Source organism: Protopterus annectens, chromosome 12.part0, assembly GCF_019279795.1.
Source record: "Protopterus annectens isolate FY-2018-M chromosome 12.part0, PAN1.0, whole genome shotgun sequence".
Taxonomy (NCBI): domain Eukaryota; kingdom Metazoa; phylum Chordata; order Ceratodontiformes; family Protopteridae; genus Protopterus; species Protopterus annectens.
This window is the reverse complement of record NC_056746.1, coordinates 1,229,381,761-1,229,400,542: the sequence shown is the minus strand read 5'-3', so window position 1 is coordinate 1,229,400,542 and position 18,782 is coordinate 1,229,381,761. Positions and strand designations below refer to the sequence as shown.

The 18,782-nt window shown below is 36.3% G+C and overlaps 1 protein-coding gene across 1 annotated transcript in view; it reads left to right on the top strand.

Annotated features, from left to right (window-relative positions):
* Positions 1–18,782, top strand: part of PTPRT (protein tyrosine phosphatase receptor type T) — a 3,212,182-nt gene that overhangs the window by 559,382 nt on the left and 2,634,018 nt on the right. The window lies entirely within an intron of this gene.

Sequence of the window (18,782 nt, the reverse complement as noted above, 5' to 3'; positions counted from 1 at the left end):
CACCCACTTCAAAACTTTACTAAAAGCGCACCTAAAAACATGCTGGCTATGCCCTTGCAACTCCCATTCTAATATCACCCACCCCATCCAACCACTACCTTTCTTTCCACTCCACTAACTACCTTGATTATAGCAAGCTCAGATGCTCATAAGCCTAGTACTTATACAGCAGGAACTTCTTATTTTAACATTTGTTAATGTCTTTTATGTACTTCACAGATAAAGATTCTAGTTGTCTACTGATGTACTATGTTCTTCATCTGTAAATATGTTGTAAGTAATTGCTATGTAAATTGTTAATCGCTATGTAATCCAATGTAACTACTGTCTGTTTATTTTAACTGTGGAGCTTTTCTCCCCGGGCCTCTGCTGAAAATGGACCTACGTCCACTCCCGGTCAACAAATTTAAATTATAAATAATATGGTCTATGAATTTATATGAAACAAGCGAGACATTTCAAAAATGTTGTCTACTGATCATTTTGTAAATGTCAGTTCTTTACTGTAGTCTATAAAATTAAGGCTCCGTTTTTTTGTGTCTCATCTTAAATTTGACTTTAATATTTTATTTCCATATATGTTTTGCTTTGTTTTGTAAGTAACCAATATCATTCTGAAGCTGAATAATCAGAATGTACATAATTATCTCCCTGTCCTCTTTGTGTCTGATATTTAGAGCCAAGTAATGCAAAACTCAGCAAAGACAAAATGTGATTTGACCACGTTCTTTCTGTATGAAATATGTAAATTGTGTGGGCTGTGCACTATTTTGTTATTGCTACACAATGCAGAATTTATAGTATTCTTTCTTTGTCCGCAGAGTAATAGAGAGTACATTCTGTTGCAGATGTTTCCCTTGGAGCATCAGCTGTAGTAATCTGTAATGAAGTGACTCTTAGCCTTAACTGAACCTTATAAATATTTTAATTTGTGCCTTGAAGTCCTTGCACTGTGGATATGAATTCTTCAAGACTGTATTTATAAACAAGTAATTCTTAAAGATACACAAAACTTACACATTCAATTAACACTAAAAATATAAAGGTTAATTTATTAAAATATGGGTCTAATCTTTTGTGAACTGCAACATGCATAATAAAGTGACAGAGGTGATGTATTTTTTAAAATAATTGTATGCCTCATAAATGTGTTTGTGTGTGTGTGTGGTGTTTATCCACAGGAACCTGAAAAAGTTTAATATGGGTCTAATCTGGTATGAACTGCAGCAAGCAAGTAAAACTTACAAGAGGTGATATGTTTTTTAAAACAGTTGTGTCTCATAAATATGTGCATGTGTGGTCATCCACAGAAATCAGAAAAAAAGGCTTACTGTGTGTATTGCCCAATGAAGGTTGATCAATTACCATGACAGTGAGGAATCAATTACCATGTTGTTGTCTTTTCGGCTTTTCCCGGTTAGGGGTCGCCACAGCAGAACTCCGGTCCCCTAATGATTGACAGTATATTTTCACAAACGCCGAGGTGCCAGCTCGATGTTCAACCTTCAACGAAGGCACGCCCATTTACGCATGTCTTTCGAATGCCCACTCAATCACGGGGAGGACATGCAGACTCCACACAGAAGGCACTCCCTGCACTCCAGCCGAGAGTCGAATGGGAAAACCTCTTGCTGTGAGGCAACAACGCTACCGAGGAAATGCACTTAAGCGACAGTTATGGCCTCAATGACAAAAATGTCTTGATCCACCCCTTTGTGAGTCTCTGAAATGCATACTAGCCTACAATACCACTGTCAGATCTTAGGACTGCAGTTTTCTCCCTAGCCGAACAAGTGTTGTATTTGTAAAGGTAGCAGCCTAGACTCATCTCACACACACACACACACACACACACACACACACACACACACACACACACACACACACACACACACCTACCAATCAAACACCCCTGCAGTCAATCACAAGCATGGAAACACTCACACACATACTATCTAATACAAACACACACACACATACAAATACACATGCACTCACACACACACATCCCTCCAAACTTGTTGATCCCCGACTTAGTACACCACCTATTTTAACATCACTTGCATACATTGATGCAGCTTTATTCATGCCCCTACAGGCACATGCACACATGTCCACACACATGCACACACTAAAAACAATCCACTGCATGTCTTTATTGAGTTTACCTGTACCATGACTACTTCTTTAGGACTGAATGGATGGCTGCCATGGTTTTATGGCAGTCACATTTTCCTCCAATTTAACTTTCACAGCTGAGTGATTCAACTTGGCCAAGCAAATTGGGACCTGCTTACATTACCAGGAGACAGCATAATGGTTAATTAGCATTAGTGGATCTCCCTAAGATTGCTGCATCCTCGTATAGCACTTCCCATGAAATTGTGCTCTGCTCTGAGGTCCCTGGTCAGAGGCCCCGGTGAATGGAAAATCTCAGCAGTACAGAGGTCTTTAGAATCAGAAAAGCTTACCATGAAGGGGAAAAGTACTGCTATACTAAGGGTTCCCTTTTGTGATGAGCTTTTCTAAATACCAACCAGTGTGTGTGTGTGTGTGTGCATGTGTGTGTGTGTGTGTGTGTGTGCATGTGTGTGTGAGCGTGTGTGTCTGTGTGTGTGTGTGTGTGTGTGTGTGTGTGTGTGTGTGTGTGTGTGTGTGTTTACACAGATGTATGAGTGAAGAGATGAATGTAAAATAAGAGACTGATTCAAGGAAAGCAAAATGTATGTTTAATGCTTTTTGTGCCAGTGTTCAGTTATCATTTCAGTTCGAGTACGATCCAAGCAGATTACCTGAATTTTTTTATCAGTGACATGCAAAATCAAGACTCAGCATAATAACCCACACACACCTGCACCCGTTTGCACTTTTGAATGCCAAGAAATGCTGGTTAAACTGAAGTAAGTCTCCATGAGGTGGCTAATGAAAAGTACTTGAGGTAAATATTTAGTAGGTCTCCTATGAACTACAGGTACAGATGCACTGGTGCTGTGCTGCTGAATCTTGGCTCTGAAATAGAAGTAAAAGAGATGATATATGAGAAAGGAATTTGTTGAAGAATACTATTAGTTATTCCTAACACAGGATCTGAGTTCAAAAGAGATTAACTCTAAAGCTAGCCAAGGTTCCTGCACATCACAGCGATAACACTGCCAGACATCTGTGTCTCGGGTATGCTGAAGACTAAGTCAGACTTTATACTGGGCATGCATCTGTGTGTGGATTTGAGCAAGGTAAGTTAGGTGAATGTAGGTTTCTAATTCCTTGACTCATACCATGTAGAAAAGATTTAATGTTGCTGAGAACAAAGAAGACTTTAACATAGTTTTTATGCTGCATGAAATCATGCTTAGGACAGGTTTTAAGCTTTATCTGATTGTGTTGTACACTCAGTGTAAATGAGGTACTGTGTCCAAAAGCTGTACTATTTGAGGCATTCAAATGTCTACAAAAGTCTCTACTGAATATGTAAAATATAAACAGCCTCAGAGAGAACTATGTAATTGCAAATTTAAATAAGCAGTTCCAAAATAAAAGCTGAAGTATAAAATGGCAAAGACCATGGGTTACAAGTAGCAAAACTTTTTGCACCAGGATTACCCAGAGTACTGCAGTTACTGATCATCTCATCATCTGCAATATCTGCTAAACACTGGGTACTGATGAAGCAATACATTAACCATAGCCGGCCTTACGCATAGGCCAACTAGGCGGCCGCCTAGGGCGCCGCTCTACTAGGAGTGCTTTTCCAGTATTTATTTGGTGTAGGTAGACAAGGATGGGGGGGCACTGGGTAGTGTGGTGGGAGGCACCATGGAGTCCTTTTGCCTAGGGCACCAGTTGACCTAAGGCCAGTCCTGACATTAACAGGGTACTATACATATGCAACACAGAAGTTGGTAGTATTTGGGAAAATGTAGGGGTACAAGCTGTCATGGACAGAAAATATACTTTTAGGTTTTCTGAGCCTGGACTACTATAATCCAAATGTTTTCCTTCATTTTGCTGACTAATACCACATTTGGGTTTTCTAAGTGCTCTACTACGTGCATACATTCATGTGGCATCCAAATCGAAATATCACTTTCTCAACTGTTGCCATTCAGTGGGTTTTCTGGCAGATGAGATGATGGATAACTTGTGGTCCTGTTTATCCTTTCATATATGTGCATATATGGCAGCAGTTTATTTTTCCAAATGTTTTGTTTACTGAAAAGTGTTTTTCACTGTGTAATTTGCAGAACTGTTTTTGCTGATTTCTATGTGCTGATTGGTGCATTTTATTGGTTAGTGCTTTTGCTTTTAGTGCTTATTGGGTAATTGTTGTGTGAAGTTGGAAGACTTAAATGAATGTGGTCTATAAATGAGTGTTTTGGCATGATGGCTGCTGTGTGCGACGAATCTTCCTGTTTTGGATTTTTTTCTAGTGATGGCAGAATCGGATAGTTTCTATTCTACTGTTAAAAGTCAGGTGATGAATGGGATGATGATGCTGCTTGTGTGTATGTTTTTCATTTGGAGAGAGAAAAGAATGGGAAATGTTTGGTCTTGTCATCTGAAGAAGTGTTCTGTGTGCCATGGAAGAGCAGTTATATTTTCTACTGCTTCTATAACTGCTGAGTCACAGAAAATATCTAGCTTGAGAGGAAACAGGAATCTGACCCTCCATGATTTGTTTGACGGCAGTAGCACAGTACTTCTCGAAGTATATATAATTGTTTTATAGGTAGCACAGACTTAAGATGCTTACAGGAGGAATATTTAGTGACAGCTGCAAGAACTGAAAGACGTAATTTAGAGAACCCCACTGCTAGTAGTAAGTGCCACAGCAAAGGGGATATTTCCCTATGCAAGAAAATGTGATTCAGAGACATGTTATCTACAATGTGAAAAACCTCATTATTGTCTAATTTGCATGTCTCTGAATCGCAAGTAGAAAATGGCATTTTCATGTCATAGTCACCATTGGTAGGCCATGCATCGTGCTAGCGCAAGCACTGCCCTCATTCACTGTCTTACGCACACATACCTTTCCTACCTATCCATTAGCTCCCTACTGCAACCAAGAGCACACAGACAAACAAACACAATTGTGTGTGTGTGGGTGCAGTGCCACTCAGACATGTAGAAACACACACACACACAAAAGCAAAACCCCCATCACTACTACCTGTCTGCTAGACCCCCTTCCACTTATCTCTAATGCAATCTCACCCATTGGAAGCAGTGGGAGAGTGTGAGCTTTTGGTCATATTCAATGTCATGGCCAATCAGGGTGAATTTTGCAGCAAAATGATTCTGTGAATGGCTGGGCTGTATAAATGAATTACTGCAGGTATTTCTGGGGGAAGAACACATGGCTAATTAGCATAGGCCACTCCCCTGAAAGCCTCATTAGCATTTGCAGTAGGCTGCAGAGATAGCGCCCTGTAGTGCTGTACTACTTTGTGCTACATTATAGCGGTAGAGCCATCTCTGAATCAGAAATGGTTACTGCAAAGTGTATACCAGGTTTGTACCTCACAGTAATCTTTCTGAATTGGCTGCATTGTCTTCCTATCATTTTTCTTGGCTGATTTTGAACTTGCTGTTTTTAGTTAATTTTATTTCTATTGTACTTTTATGTGCTCTTTATTACTACTGCAATTTGCATTTTTATTTATGGGGTGGGTTTTTTTGTGCAATATGTTTACATGTATACCTTAGGTTATTGTGTCTGACTTTCTGTGATGAACATTGTTTTTTCTGCGTATGCACTTTTTTCACCTACTTTCCTACTGTCAAGAGTGTCATAACTTGATGTCAATAGGAAACTCTGCACTGAGGTTATTGGCACTGAACACTGCTGATCTCAGGTGGTTTGCTTTCACATAACAGGATTAGACTTACTATTCATTTCCTTTTATTATGCAAGGGTCGTGGAGAAGTCATGGTGAAAAATATGCCTTTTTACTCCCATTTTAACAGGAAAATGCAGTGTAATTATTTGGCTAGTACAGCTACTTTCCAAGCCAAATAAAATACCTTGCTTGGATCCTGGTTATGAAAAGATTTTTTTAAATTTTAAAATTTGTTTTATAATAATTATAAAATAAAAAGGTATATAAAACTCAGTTATATCAAAACCTGACATAGTAACCTTTCTGTTATATGTTGATAGCTCAGAATCCCTTGCAAACAAATTAATGACAGTTTTATTTTTACTGGTTTTATTTATCAGTGTTTTCCTGATCTCTTCAGACTGTAGTAACAATACATATACATGCAGTCCATTCTTACAGTCATTAATTAAGTGAACACATTTAAATGTAATTGTACATACAACACCAACACAGCTTTACCGCTTGTAAAACAATTCAACAGTTACTGAAGTATAACAGACATTCCGCTGCTGGTGTTGACCAACTCTTGTCCTGAATCAATAACAACAGTATAATAAATGCATTTAGCAAAATATGTTAATAACAATGACCTTACCACAAATAAAATAATGGCCTACATAAACCTTTAGAATATATAACCAGAACCTGTCAAACTATTAGGAATGTTATTATTTCTTTAAAAAGAAAATTTAAATATCTAACTTATATGTTATACCATGCATCATGAAACGCTTCATATGCAAATTACAGGCACAACATTTATCTGTATAGTTGTTATAAGATAATTGAAATGCTAAGGGCATGTCTTTTCCAAGACATTGCCCCTTAACAGTCAAATTGTGCTAATGAAATGCTACTAGCTGTTTCTATGCAAGAGTGCAATATAGTGGGGGTCAGGTGGAATTACCCTTTCCTCACTGTAGTGTGGTCTCATAGTTGGTATATATAATTGGTAGGGGATGTAGAGGATGACCACTGGGTAGAATGTTTTACTTTTTATGTTTTTTGAGGATTTGCAGTTTGAGCATATGTTATGGTAGTATGACTAAAAGCAATAAATCCATATATACATACAAACATGAAACAGTGTGCTGTCATTAAGGTGTCATTTGCTTATATCTCATGGGTCTCTACTATAGGAGGTTTAAAGTATTAAACAATGAAGACTCTAGCTTGGCTGTTTTTTCTTGTAGTTTTTACTGAATTGTTTGTCTGTAACTTTTTGCCCTTTGGTTTGCATGTGTTTTTGATATTTTGCAGACATCTTTTAAGCTTTGTGTTTAAGTATAACCAAATAATTCACTTATGCTGTATTGATGAGGTCACTAAAAAAGCTGAGAAATACATGTCTACAGTTACTGGGTGTGTCTGGCTTTAATGCATAAATCTACCAGTAATGACTTAAGTCAAGGGCATTCAGAAGCCACATAGCTAAACACTATATATCATTAACTATAATTGGGCTACCAGTATTGGAGATTAGATAGAAGAAGTAAAAGAAAGAATAAGAAGTTCAAATGTACAATATATAGAATGAGATGAATGGTCAGAGAGATTGAAACAAAGTAAAGAAAAGCTCCTAATTGGAAAACCCCAGGCCTAAATGCAGTACCTAACTTCTGGCTAAAAGTATTACCATCTTTATATGAAGATTTAGCTAAGAACTATTTCTATGTGCACCCCAAGCAGACACCAGCCTGGTTAATAACAGGAAAAACAATACACCTACTTGAATGAAACTGCAAGCTATCCTAAAAACTATACACTAATAACTTGCCTTCCAATGACGTATAAACTATACACTGGAATTGTTGATGACCGAGATTATAATCATTTAGAAGAAAATGCAATCATGGCAATAGAACAAAACAATAATAAAAGAAAGTCATATGGAAAAAAGGATCATTTGTTGTTAAATAAAGTCATAATGGAGAACTAAAAAGAGAGAGAATCTACGTATGGCATGGATAGACTGCAAAAAAGCATTTGATAGTATCCCACATTCATGGATAAAGGAATGCTTAAAATTGTATAAGATATACCCTATACTGATCGATTACATTACAACAACCATGAAACAGTGGCAAACCAATTTGCAGTTAAGCCATGATAAAGGACAAATTATTATTCAAGGGATAAAAATCTAAAGGGGGATATTCCAGGGTGGCGCTCTCTCACCACTGCTCTTTTGTCTTGCCCTTAACCCATTAAGCTGTCTACTTAACAGATTAGGTCATGGCTATAATTTGGCTCCTAGAAAACAACAAAGTGTAAAGACTTATCTTCCTTTCGTAGATGATTTAAAACTGTATAGTCCATCAGATGAGGAACTGAAAGCACAACTGCAAGTGGTGAAAACTTTTGCAGATGATATAAGAATGTCATTTGATCTCAATAAATATGCAAAAGCAACCTTTAAAGCAGGAAAGCTGCAGCACGTAGAAAACATCAATTTGGGACATAAATGTGATATAAAAGGACTTGAGCAAGAGGGAAAGTATAAATATTAGGGAATTGATCAAGGATCAGCAATAAAGCATGACGAAATTTCAGTAAAACTTAAGGAATATTTTAGAAGACTAAAATAAATCCTGAAAACAGCATTGACATTCTAGGAACAAAGTCTAAGCTGTAAACCAATTTGTTTTTCTGGTCCTAACTTATAGTTTTGGAGTGACTGACTGACCCCAAAAGGTGTTGGATAGGTTGGAGAGGAAAACAAGAAGGATGCTTCATGCTCATCAAATAATTTATAAAAATCAGTGCATACTCCCCTACATATTCCTCATTCTGAAGGATGTATGGGCCTCCTTGAAATTGATTATATGTATAGATCTGCAGTCATGGGACTGCATCCATATCTGCTGACCTCACAAGACTGAAATGTACTGAAAGTTTTGAAACATGAGGAGAACAAGTTTAAGATGACTTCCCTGCTTGGTTTAGCAGAAGCATATCCATCAAGCATATTCGTCAAGTAAGAATGGAAATCATACCAGAAGTAGATAAAAATTAGGCAGCAACTGAATGTGTCAAAAACAAACAAAAAAAGAATACAAGGTGAAGGATCAGACGAGAAGTCAAGAAATGTGGAAAATGCATAAACATAGCGGCAAGCATAGAAAACCCTTGGAACAACCTGATGTTGATTGGGATTGAATGCAGGAATGTTTAAGGAGAGACCAATTTAAACCAAAAGATGAAAGGTTAATATTGGTGGCCCAAGATAGTGGATTGTGTACACATATGCAAAATCCATTGAACATGTGGGAGAAACAGACAAATGCAGGTTTTGTATAACACAATTGGAAACAGTCCCACATCATGTTGCTGGCTGTGATATAGTAATGACAGGAGGACTGCATACTGAAAGCCATAATAATGTAGCAAGACTGTTGCATTGGAGATTGTGCAAACATTATATAATATTGAAGTAGCTGAAAAACACTGGAAGCGTGAGCCACAAAGCATTAGAAAATGATGACATTTATATCACATGGGATTACCTATTACCAGCAGCTCAAAAAATGTATGCAAGAAAACCAGATATAGTCGTCCATGAAAAAGAAGGCAAAAGTATTGCTCATTGAAATCACTACAGTCAGTGACTACAGTGTTTTACATACAGAGAAACACAAAGTCATAGAATACCAGGATTTGCAGGTAAAAGCAAGGACAATGTGGGAGAAGGATACCCAGACAGTTCCAATAGTAGTAGGACCAATGGGTGTTCTAAAAAAAGAATTTACAATCCTATGATATGTTACCAATACATGTAACTCCATAAAAATTGCAGGAGGAGTCATTACTGGGCACATTGCAGTTGCTGCGAAGAGCACTTATGGCTAACATCAGAGATTGAAACGATACTAATTTCATGAACTTTAATCATACTTTGACTTAGGAATGGGCTCCATTCCCATCTTGGTATTAGAAACCCAAAAGACTTGGAGAAATTAAAAGGGAGATTTAAGGTATTACACAATGAAGACTCTAGCTTGGCTTGGTTTTTCTTGCATTTTTTACTGGATGGTTTGTCTATATGACCTTTTTACTCATGTGTGTGTGTGTGTGTGTGTGTGTGTGTGTGTATACACATACATGCACACACATATATGTATATATATATATGTGTGTATATATGTGTATGTATGTATATATATGTATATATAAATATATATATATATAAATATATATATAAATATATATATATATATATATATATATATATATATATATATATATATATATACATATATATATACACACACACACAGACATAGCTATTGAATTCTTGAATGTTTTAATCTGCTATGACAGCTAACTCTGACAATAAGTGAATCTTCATTACTCCTCAAGAAAGATATCCTTCTCACAGTTAAGTAAATATAAACCTCGGTTATGCAAAAAAGCAACCCAGAAAAATCTTCACTTAATCTTCTGACCTGTCAGCATTGCTTTCAGCAACGTAATACTATCTTACAAATATTATTTATCAGGATTTATTGCAAATACCACCAAGGCATCCACCAATATTTTGATTTCAGTTTCAGTTATTAAAGAACAATTTTTATAACAAAGTTTTTCATGTTCTACAAAAAAATAATAACCACAGATGCAACAAAACAATGGGTGCACAGCTCCAAACTAATAACCCAATATACGTTTTATGCGTATTCAAACAATATTCAGATAGGCTTTCTCAATCCTAAGAACAATTATCCAGGAACACAGAAGCTAAACTAACCATGGTAAAACACTTGCATGTCTACAATTGTGCCAAAGGTTTAGTGGTTAACAGCAAAAAGGTAACTCTAGGACATAGCTGACATTTCTTCTACGTAAAACTTTTTCACACTCATTTAGTTCACTGTAGTCAAACACTAGATAAGTGTTGTCATCATAGTATAGAAACTCATACTTCTGAAGTAGTCATTCTCACATTTAGAATATAACAATTTACAAATGTATCAAACTTCTAGAATTCTCATGCCAACATGCTGAATGCAACAATTACACATAATGTAACAACTGACAAATAATATTCATCACAATGACAATGAAGGAAAGAAAACTTTCAGATTAATATAACGCAAAAACTGTATTTTGTAATAATCTTACATCATAATACTATATCAGACAAGTTCAAAAAAGATTAATGCTAAACCAAGTCGTAATAAATGCTACATATGATTACTTCTATCAAAAATAAAATCTGAAAAATTAGTTGCATTCAGTATTCTACAACAGTTCATGGTTATCCAGCCAATATTCAGAATATTCTAGCCATTTATCCTCTGTCAGAACATTTCACGAAGCTGGCATTTTGGTGTGTTTATCCTGATCCACAGGGTTTGTAAAGCAGCACTGTTTTTGTTTGGAGAAACAGATAAACATACCAAGATTCATTCCAATAATTTGTTCTATGTCCAGAAACAAATTCACCTCACTGGAAAAAAAAAAAAAGAAAAACTTTAACAAAGCTGGCTACATTAACCTAAACATCAGGTACTAAATCAAGTCATGAGCATGCCTGCAAGGAACTGTGGAGATTTATTAGCTGTTTGGATAGAACAGTCATCAGAAAATACTTTCTTCTTTCCTGAATAGCAGTCTTTACTTAACTGCCATAGCTGAAACTAAACTTGGTTCTTAACATTCCATTACTAAAAGATATTTTGAGGCCACCCAGCTAAGCGTTCCCTGAAAGCTGTTTTCAAGTTGATAATAAGATATCTGGCATAGTCTCCAACAGTAACACCACTACCAGCAAGAAAGCTGTAGTACCTGCTCTCCTTCCACACTAAAGACCTTTGTTTTTCAAGGCTACCTTCTGGAGTAATGATATTCACCAAGATCTCACAAATGAAGTTGCACTTCTGTCTAACATAAATCTTGATTTACGGAGCCTATATCACTTGCACACATTCAATGAAATTAACATTCAGTGTGGAGTAGTTGAAGAAGACACCTTTCATTACAAAGCACTTGAAACCTGATTTGCCTTTAATAAAACACATATAGGAATGTAAGTAAACAGGTAGACAGCTGGTGTGGCAGCCACATAATGCTAAACAACAATCAGCGGTTCTTATCTCTGTGGTTGTTATATTGATGCAAACTTTCATGTGTCCTAGAAAATATTAAAATGATACTGTCATCAAGCATTAGTTTTACTTTAAAGGTTTACATATACATGCCTTTTCCTTTCTGTTGAGGTAGTGATAAAAGTAATTTGTTTTGTTTTATATACACAAGATGTTGGCAGGCACCTGCCTAATCCATTTGATGTACTGCATGTATCCATTTCATCAAATGTTAAAAGAACGCATTCACATTACTGTTTCTACAGTTAGTAACAGAAAGAAAATGCTTATTAATACTCTAGACTGCATAAAGCAGCATTAGTTTTCACCTTGAAAGATTCTTTAATTAATAGCCACAGAAGAATGCATTGAGTTTTTCAAATGCAAATTTGCATGTTGGTATAAAGGAATTGTTTGTAATGCTAATGAGAAAAACTATGATACCAAAGTGTTGTAGAAAAGTATAACTAAAGACATAAAGGTTATAAGATGCATAAAGTTATGCATTTTGAAAAGTAATCCATTTCTGTTACCAAAAACATGCAATTTTATTTTGGTAGATGCTTTAACTTAGTTTTGAATTAATTAGGTTATGTTTAATCTCCTGTCATCATACAGATTACCTAGGTTTTTCCAGACATCAATGTTCATCTCATTCACAGAAAGCCTTCACTCAGAAAACTTAATCTGATTTAGAGGCGGAATATTGCATGCAAACAAAATGTTATGATTTCCCTACAAGTCCTTAAAGTCCAGATAGGATCATAGGAGATAACTAAGCTATCAACCCAGAAGTCATTTTAAGCATAGCCATTTCAACCCAATACTAGTCAATACCTTAGATTGCATTTAGTGATGACTGCCCATGTCCAGTTCATAATGTGGAACAAATGGGCAAAATGTGGAGTGCACACTAACAGTTTACTAACCACGTCAACTAGGAAGGTAATAGGATAATCAAAATATGCTGGTTTTACTTATGAAAAAGATCTTTAAATGAATTAATATGATTCATTTCTATTTACCATGGTTATCAGTTAAAACAATTCCTAAACGCTGAATGTGTGACAGACCCTTTCAGTGTGGAACTTTGAGGAATCTGAACTTTTTAAGACTCCAAATGAGATATGCTCCTCATAATGAGGTACATTTGAGAGGTATGAGGTATAGGCCAGTAAGAAAGGGTGAAGTTTTCTGAGTCATAATCATGATAAAATGAGATGGAGACTGCACTTCTAGTGCCATTAAGGTCTTAGTACAAGATCCCTGTACTGGCTAAATGCTAGACAGAAATTACATAGCATGATTCAGTATGAAACACTGTGATGGTTTGATGTAAAAAAATTGTCAAAGTAAGCCATACTGTTCAAACAAGATATTTTCCTGGAAAATTTGCTTTGAATTTCTAAAAACCTAATGTTTGCATGACTGTAAATGCAAAAAAAGAAAAGTTATCATTTAAAAAGGGGTGAATTAATGTCTTGTACAAATTATTCAGACACTACTGATTTCTGATGGACAGTCTTCTAAAAATTACACTCACTAACCTGAGAGCATATGTTCATAAAAATGTCAGTTTGTTTCTAATCATAAAGCCAAGATCATTCATAGACATAGTTTGGCCATCAAAACAAATTATTGTCTTGGGTTTACCAAATTGCACATTCCTATAGATGCTAACACTAAATACTAAAAGTGCATTGAGGGCCATTGCCACAGTCATGTTAACCACCTACCAGTATGGTAACACTGAGCTTTATCTCATCACCACTGTTTTAATACAACATTCTAATTTAATTTAACCCTTTCATTATCACAGTGTAATCCATCCATCCACAACCCCTTTTTGCAATTTTTGCCATTGGGATCTGGTTGTCACTTCAATAGTAACAATCATTTACAGCCAAGGTTCAGACCACCTAGTGGCTAAACCTGCAACTGTTGTTCTTCTGTACCACATACTCATACACATGCTCACACCTATGGCCAGTTTAGAGTTTCCAATCCACCTACTGCATGTCTTTGGATTGTGGAAGGAAACCAGAGCACCTGGAGGAAATCCATGTAAACACAGGGAGGACATGTACACTTCATACATAAGGCACACCAGCCAAGAATCAAACTGGGGAGCCTCTTGCTTTGATGCTCTCCATTGACCACTGTGACACCACCTTAATATAATACAAGTAGCTTAATGTCTGGTCATGCATTCAGGAGCTGCAGATACCTCTCACCTAACAAATCTTTTAAAACTGGATATATTGAGTCAGTGTATGAATTGATATATATATTAACAACCCCTTAATCCTAAAGGCTTCCAATTTAAGCTATAAAATACACAAATTACTACTTAAATTGGAAATAAATCTTTCTGCTTCTAACACTGTTAGTATGCAGCAGTGTATTAATGACAACTACTTATGCTGAGATTGTCAAAAAATCCCTGCAACAGAGTGTTATGGTTATAAGCTATTAATGAACTCTGTCTTGTAGTTCAAGTTTGTTTACCTCAGTCTTCATTTACCTACTAACTCTGAGAAAGACATTTAACCAAAGGGTGCTCTGGCACAGTTGGGAAATTGGGCTAGACTTCTTAATGGTTTCCTGAACTTCAGTGCTAGTAACTACCTATCAACATATGAAACTAAGCATACCTATATAGAAGATCTCAGCCATCTAGGAATATGGTAGCAATTACAACCACACTAGTCTCTATGTCCATACCTGTACCTGCACATTCTCCTATGCAACTCTAAGCCCCTAAGGTCACATAGATCTACTTCATATCATCGGAAATTTGATATCAGTGATAAACACTGGCTCACACTCAAAAGACTGGGTATGGAGGTCATTAATGGCAATTATCTTTCTGATGTTAAAATTAGGGATTGTTAACTTGGCCCTTAGGACCTTTTATCATCCTAAATATGAGTATGACAGTGGTGCTACCTAGGTGGGGATATGTGATCTTAGGATCTCCATTTATGGAGATGGAGTGAGACACAGATGACTTTGTCCCCAAGGAGGGTAAGCTTCTAGTATTGACAGCATTCTTCCCTCACCAAAGATGATGTCTAAGATATATGTGTAAATATATATATATATATATATATATATATATATATAAAATATATATATATATATATATATATATATATATAAAATATTTGTATCTGGTGTCACTCTAGGGGCATCTAATGTGTGTTGGCCTGGGGAGATATGTTCACAGTATCTACCTGCTTTGCCAGAGACCTCCTGTACTTCTCATCACATGACTTTCATGTACTGTTATTTTTGCTTTTACAATAATGCCTTCCTTTGGAAATGTTCAACTGATGCACACACCCATCTAGCAAATTCCAAAATGGAAACGTTAAAGCAACAAAATGTCTGAACTTCAAGTGTACCTCACCCTTTTGTAGTCACAGAACCTTTATTTCAGAACAATGATAGCACTCCTTCCTTACCAGGGTACTGCAGCTATCATGCATTCAGAACCAAAGGAACTGTGAGGGCATATAAGAATTTACCACAAAACCTACTTGTTTATGTTAAATGTTGTGCAGTACCAATCTAAAACCTGTGCAGTACCAATCTAAAATTGTTAGCGGTCTTAGTAAAAATATACAAAGCTACCTACATATCACCTGCAAGAAGAACCCCCCCCCCATGATTCCTTCAGGGCATTGTGAGTCATTAAGTCAACTCAGAAAGCTACTCATTAATCTAGATACCCTTAATATAGGTGATATTAATTACCCTTTATTCAAATGGATAACATATACAGCAATCAATAAATATGCTCAGTTTCCTTGATTTTGTAAATGTCAACTCCTTAGTACAAATTGCCCAATCCCCCCTAGGGTGTAAATATATTCACCTCCTATACCATTCTACATTGCCATCTCCCTGGCAGAATTAGTTTACATCACTGTAATCCCAAAAACATTCTTCTCCACTTATAAAAATCCTGTTGGATTTCAGGATTAATAAAAAAAAATAATATATCTATATATATATATATATATATATATATATATATATATATATATATATATATGTATTGCTGTATACAGTATCTTTGACAACCACAATTGGCACATCTCAACAAGCCAAAAACTCTGTCATGAGCAAATCTATTGAAGAGATTCCTATCTACAGCAAGGATTGTGATAAATTCAAAAGTAAGCCTGCATGGTTGAACACCCTTATAAATTAGTGGTACAGAAAAAAAACTCTCACAGGCTCACAAGATTTTGTAAAAAGAACCACCTTAAATCATAAATGCAGAACCTTATGTATACCCTCAGGGACTGCAGAAACTAAGTTGTCTATTCTAAGGATAACCAGAAGGTCTTTGTCATCTACACAAACTCTAAGCAGTGCCCTGGCCTCCAAAATTATGTCCAGTGATACATCCCATTCTGTCACAGAAACTATCGATAATATCCTGACTGGAGAATTTACGTCCAACCTCATGCCTCCCATGTTTCACTCCCCCTAACACACTTTCTCCTATTACCTTTCTGCCAGTAACCACACTAGGAGAAAGTGTCACCAGTACTCTTCAAAACTAAAAATATTACTTCTGTTATGTCTAACAAAATTCCTGGATGCCTGCTTTGAAGTATCATGCACCATGTAGTCCTAACCCTTCTAAATCTCTTTGACCATAGTTGCTTCCCAGGCAATAAACCTGAAGTTTGGAGAGCTACCAGTCATACATCACTCTAAAAGGGTGGTCTCATGACAGACCCTAGTAACTGTGAGCCTATTAATCTTATCATTATCTGTAAAGTTATGGAGTGTATTATTACTGAACTAATTAAGAATGGCATAGGTGACTTTCAAACCTTTGATTCTAATCATTCTGGGTTTATTAAATGCAGGTCATGTCTACTCAGCATAGTCAATGTCCTTGACAAGGTCCACCAGCCTTACACAAGGGTCAGACTGGTCAGGCTGCCTACTTGAACTTTGCAAAGGCCATTGACATCATTCATCACATGGGCATCCTAGAAACCTCTCTAGTCTCAGAGTTCACCCTTGCATTGTCTGGAGGATAACAAATTGGTGTACTGATTGACTCACATTGTTAGAGCCAGGAGCTGTAGCTCATCTAGCAACAAAGATGTCATTAGCAATTTTCCCCACTGCTCTGCCTTGCATCTTCTTTTACTTCAGATTTACCTCTTACATATGAAATGTGACGTCTAATGTCTCTTGCTAATATATTTGCAGATTACAGCAGATTAAGAGCAGTTGTCCTTTCCCTCCACAATACTTTTTGTCAGGAATTGGATCAGACCAGTGACTGGTGTGTTAGCCATAGGCTCATGCTAAATGCAAAGAAGAACCTCATAGTAATGTAGATAAACATTTGTCTTTCCTTTTATCATTTGCTGGTGCCGCCATCAAAACCAACTGGATACTAGACCTGGGTACCTACATATAACAAGCTCACTTTTGATGACCATTTCTCCGTTGTGGGTACAAAGTCCTTCTTCGATGCACCGCTTACCTGTTGGGGCAGTTTATTGAGATAAATGAATATCCCTGTCCTCTACACCATCTCTTATTAGACAAATTATTTATAGCAGTGCCTCCTATGGAGTGTATGTATCTATCTAACCCCCTTGTATGACTTGAAATGCCTCAAATATTTAAACAATTCGCTGGTTTAAGCCATGTGAGGTTAAAATGCCTCTCTGTCTAACCTGTCTAATACAGGCTATTCAGAAATGACCTTTTCTTAGTGTTTCTTGCTTCTCCACCTTTATATTAGTACATCAAGCATGTGATCTAAAGACCTAAACCTCCACTGTAAGATCAGCCTCTCCTGCCCAGCAGTACAGGTTTTTTACTTAACACCCTCCCTATCTTTGGACTAGGCTACCTTTGTACATCATACAAAGTACTTCCTGAAATATCTTCTAAGCCAACTTTGATGGTTGCCTGTTATTATTGCATATGACTTTCAGTCGTGAGGGAGCCAATCTACTCACCTCTCTGAGAGCTCTTTGACTCTTCAGCTATAGGCTCAGCAATAATCTTTGAACCTATAAAGCATATTGTCATAAATTTCAAGTACATATTTTACTGAAAACTATTAAAAAAAAAATTCCAGTTTTCTTTCAGATCTTTCATACCAGCATCAAAGTCTTAGAAAGTAAGACAGCAGTGTGTAGAACATACACATTTTGCTTTATTCAATGATCTTTTCATAAAATTTGTTTCAGTTTTGCTTCTACATAGAGGTCCTAAATGATAACAGAATCACAGTGATGACCATAAATCACACTTAACTTCCTCAGTATAATTCTCTGAATTTCAGATTATGAAAATGAAATTTAACTTTTTAATAAATGTAATTTAGTGTGCTGCAGGTCCCAAGCCTAACATTGTTATAATGCTTTTATAAATAGTTTTATGAAGGTAAACTCTACTGTCAAAATGTCTTGCATATTTAAACTTTATTTATTATAGATTGCACTCTGCATACTTCATCAGACTGCAAATTCTGGAACCTGGCCTCTGAACTTCAAATTTCCTCAGAAGGCAAATATAGCTTTTTGGCTGAATCTATTCAGATCAAGCTGTTTGGCACATTGAATAAGTTTGAAACATTGAACCAAAGTGTAATATTAATTTTGCCCATGAGGTTATGTTCATATTCTGTGCAGTAAATAGTGAAACATATTGAGTTATGCTATTGTTAAGTGTGTAGAAATCAGAAAAAAATATAAATTTTCCAATTGTTAAACACACTAGCAATCTGTACACATACAGGAATCTGATCCAAAGGTACACACCA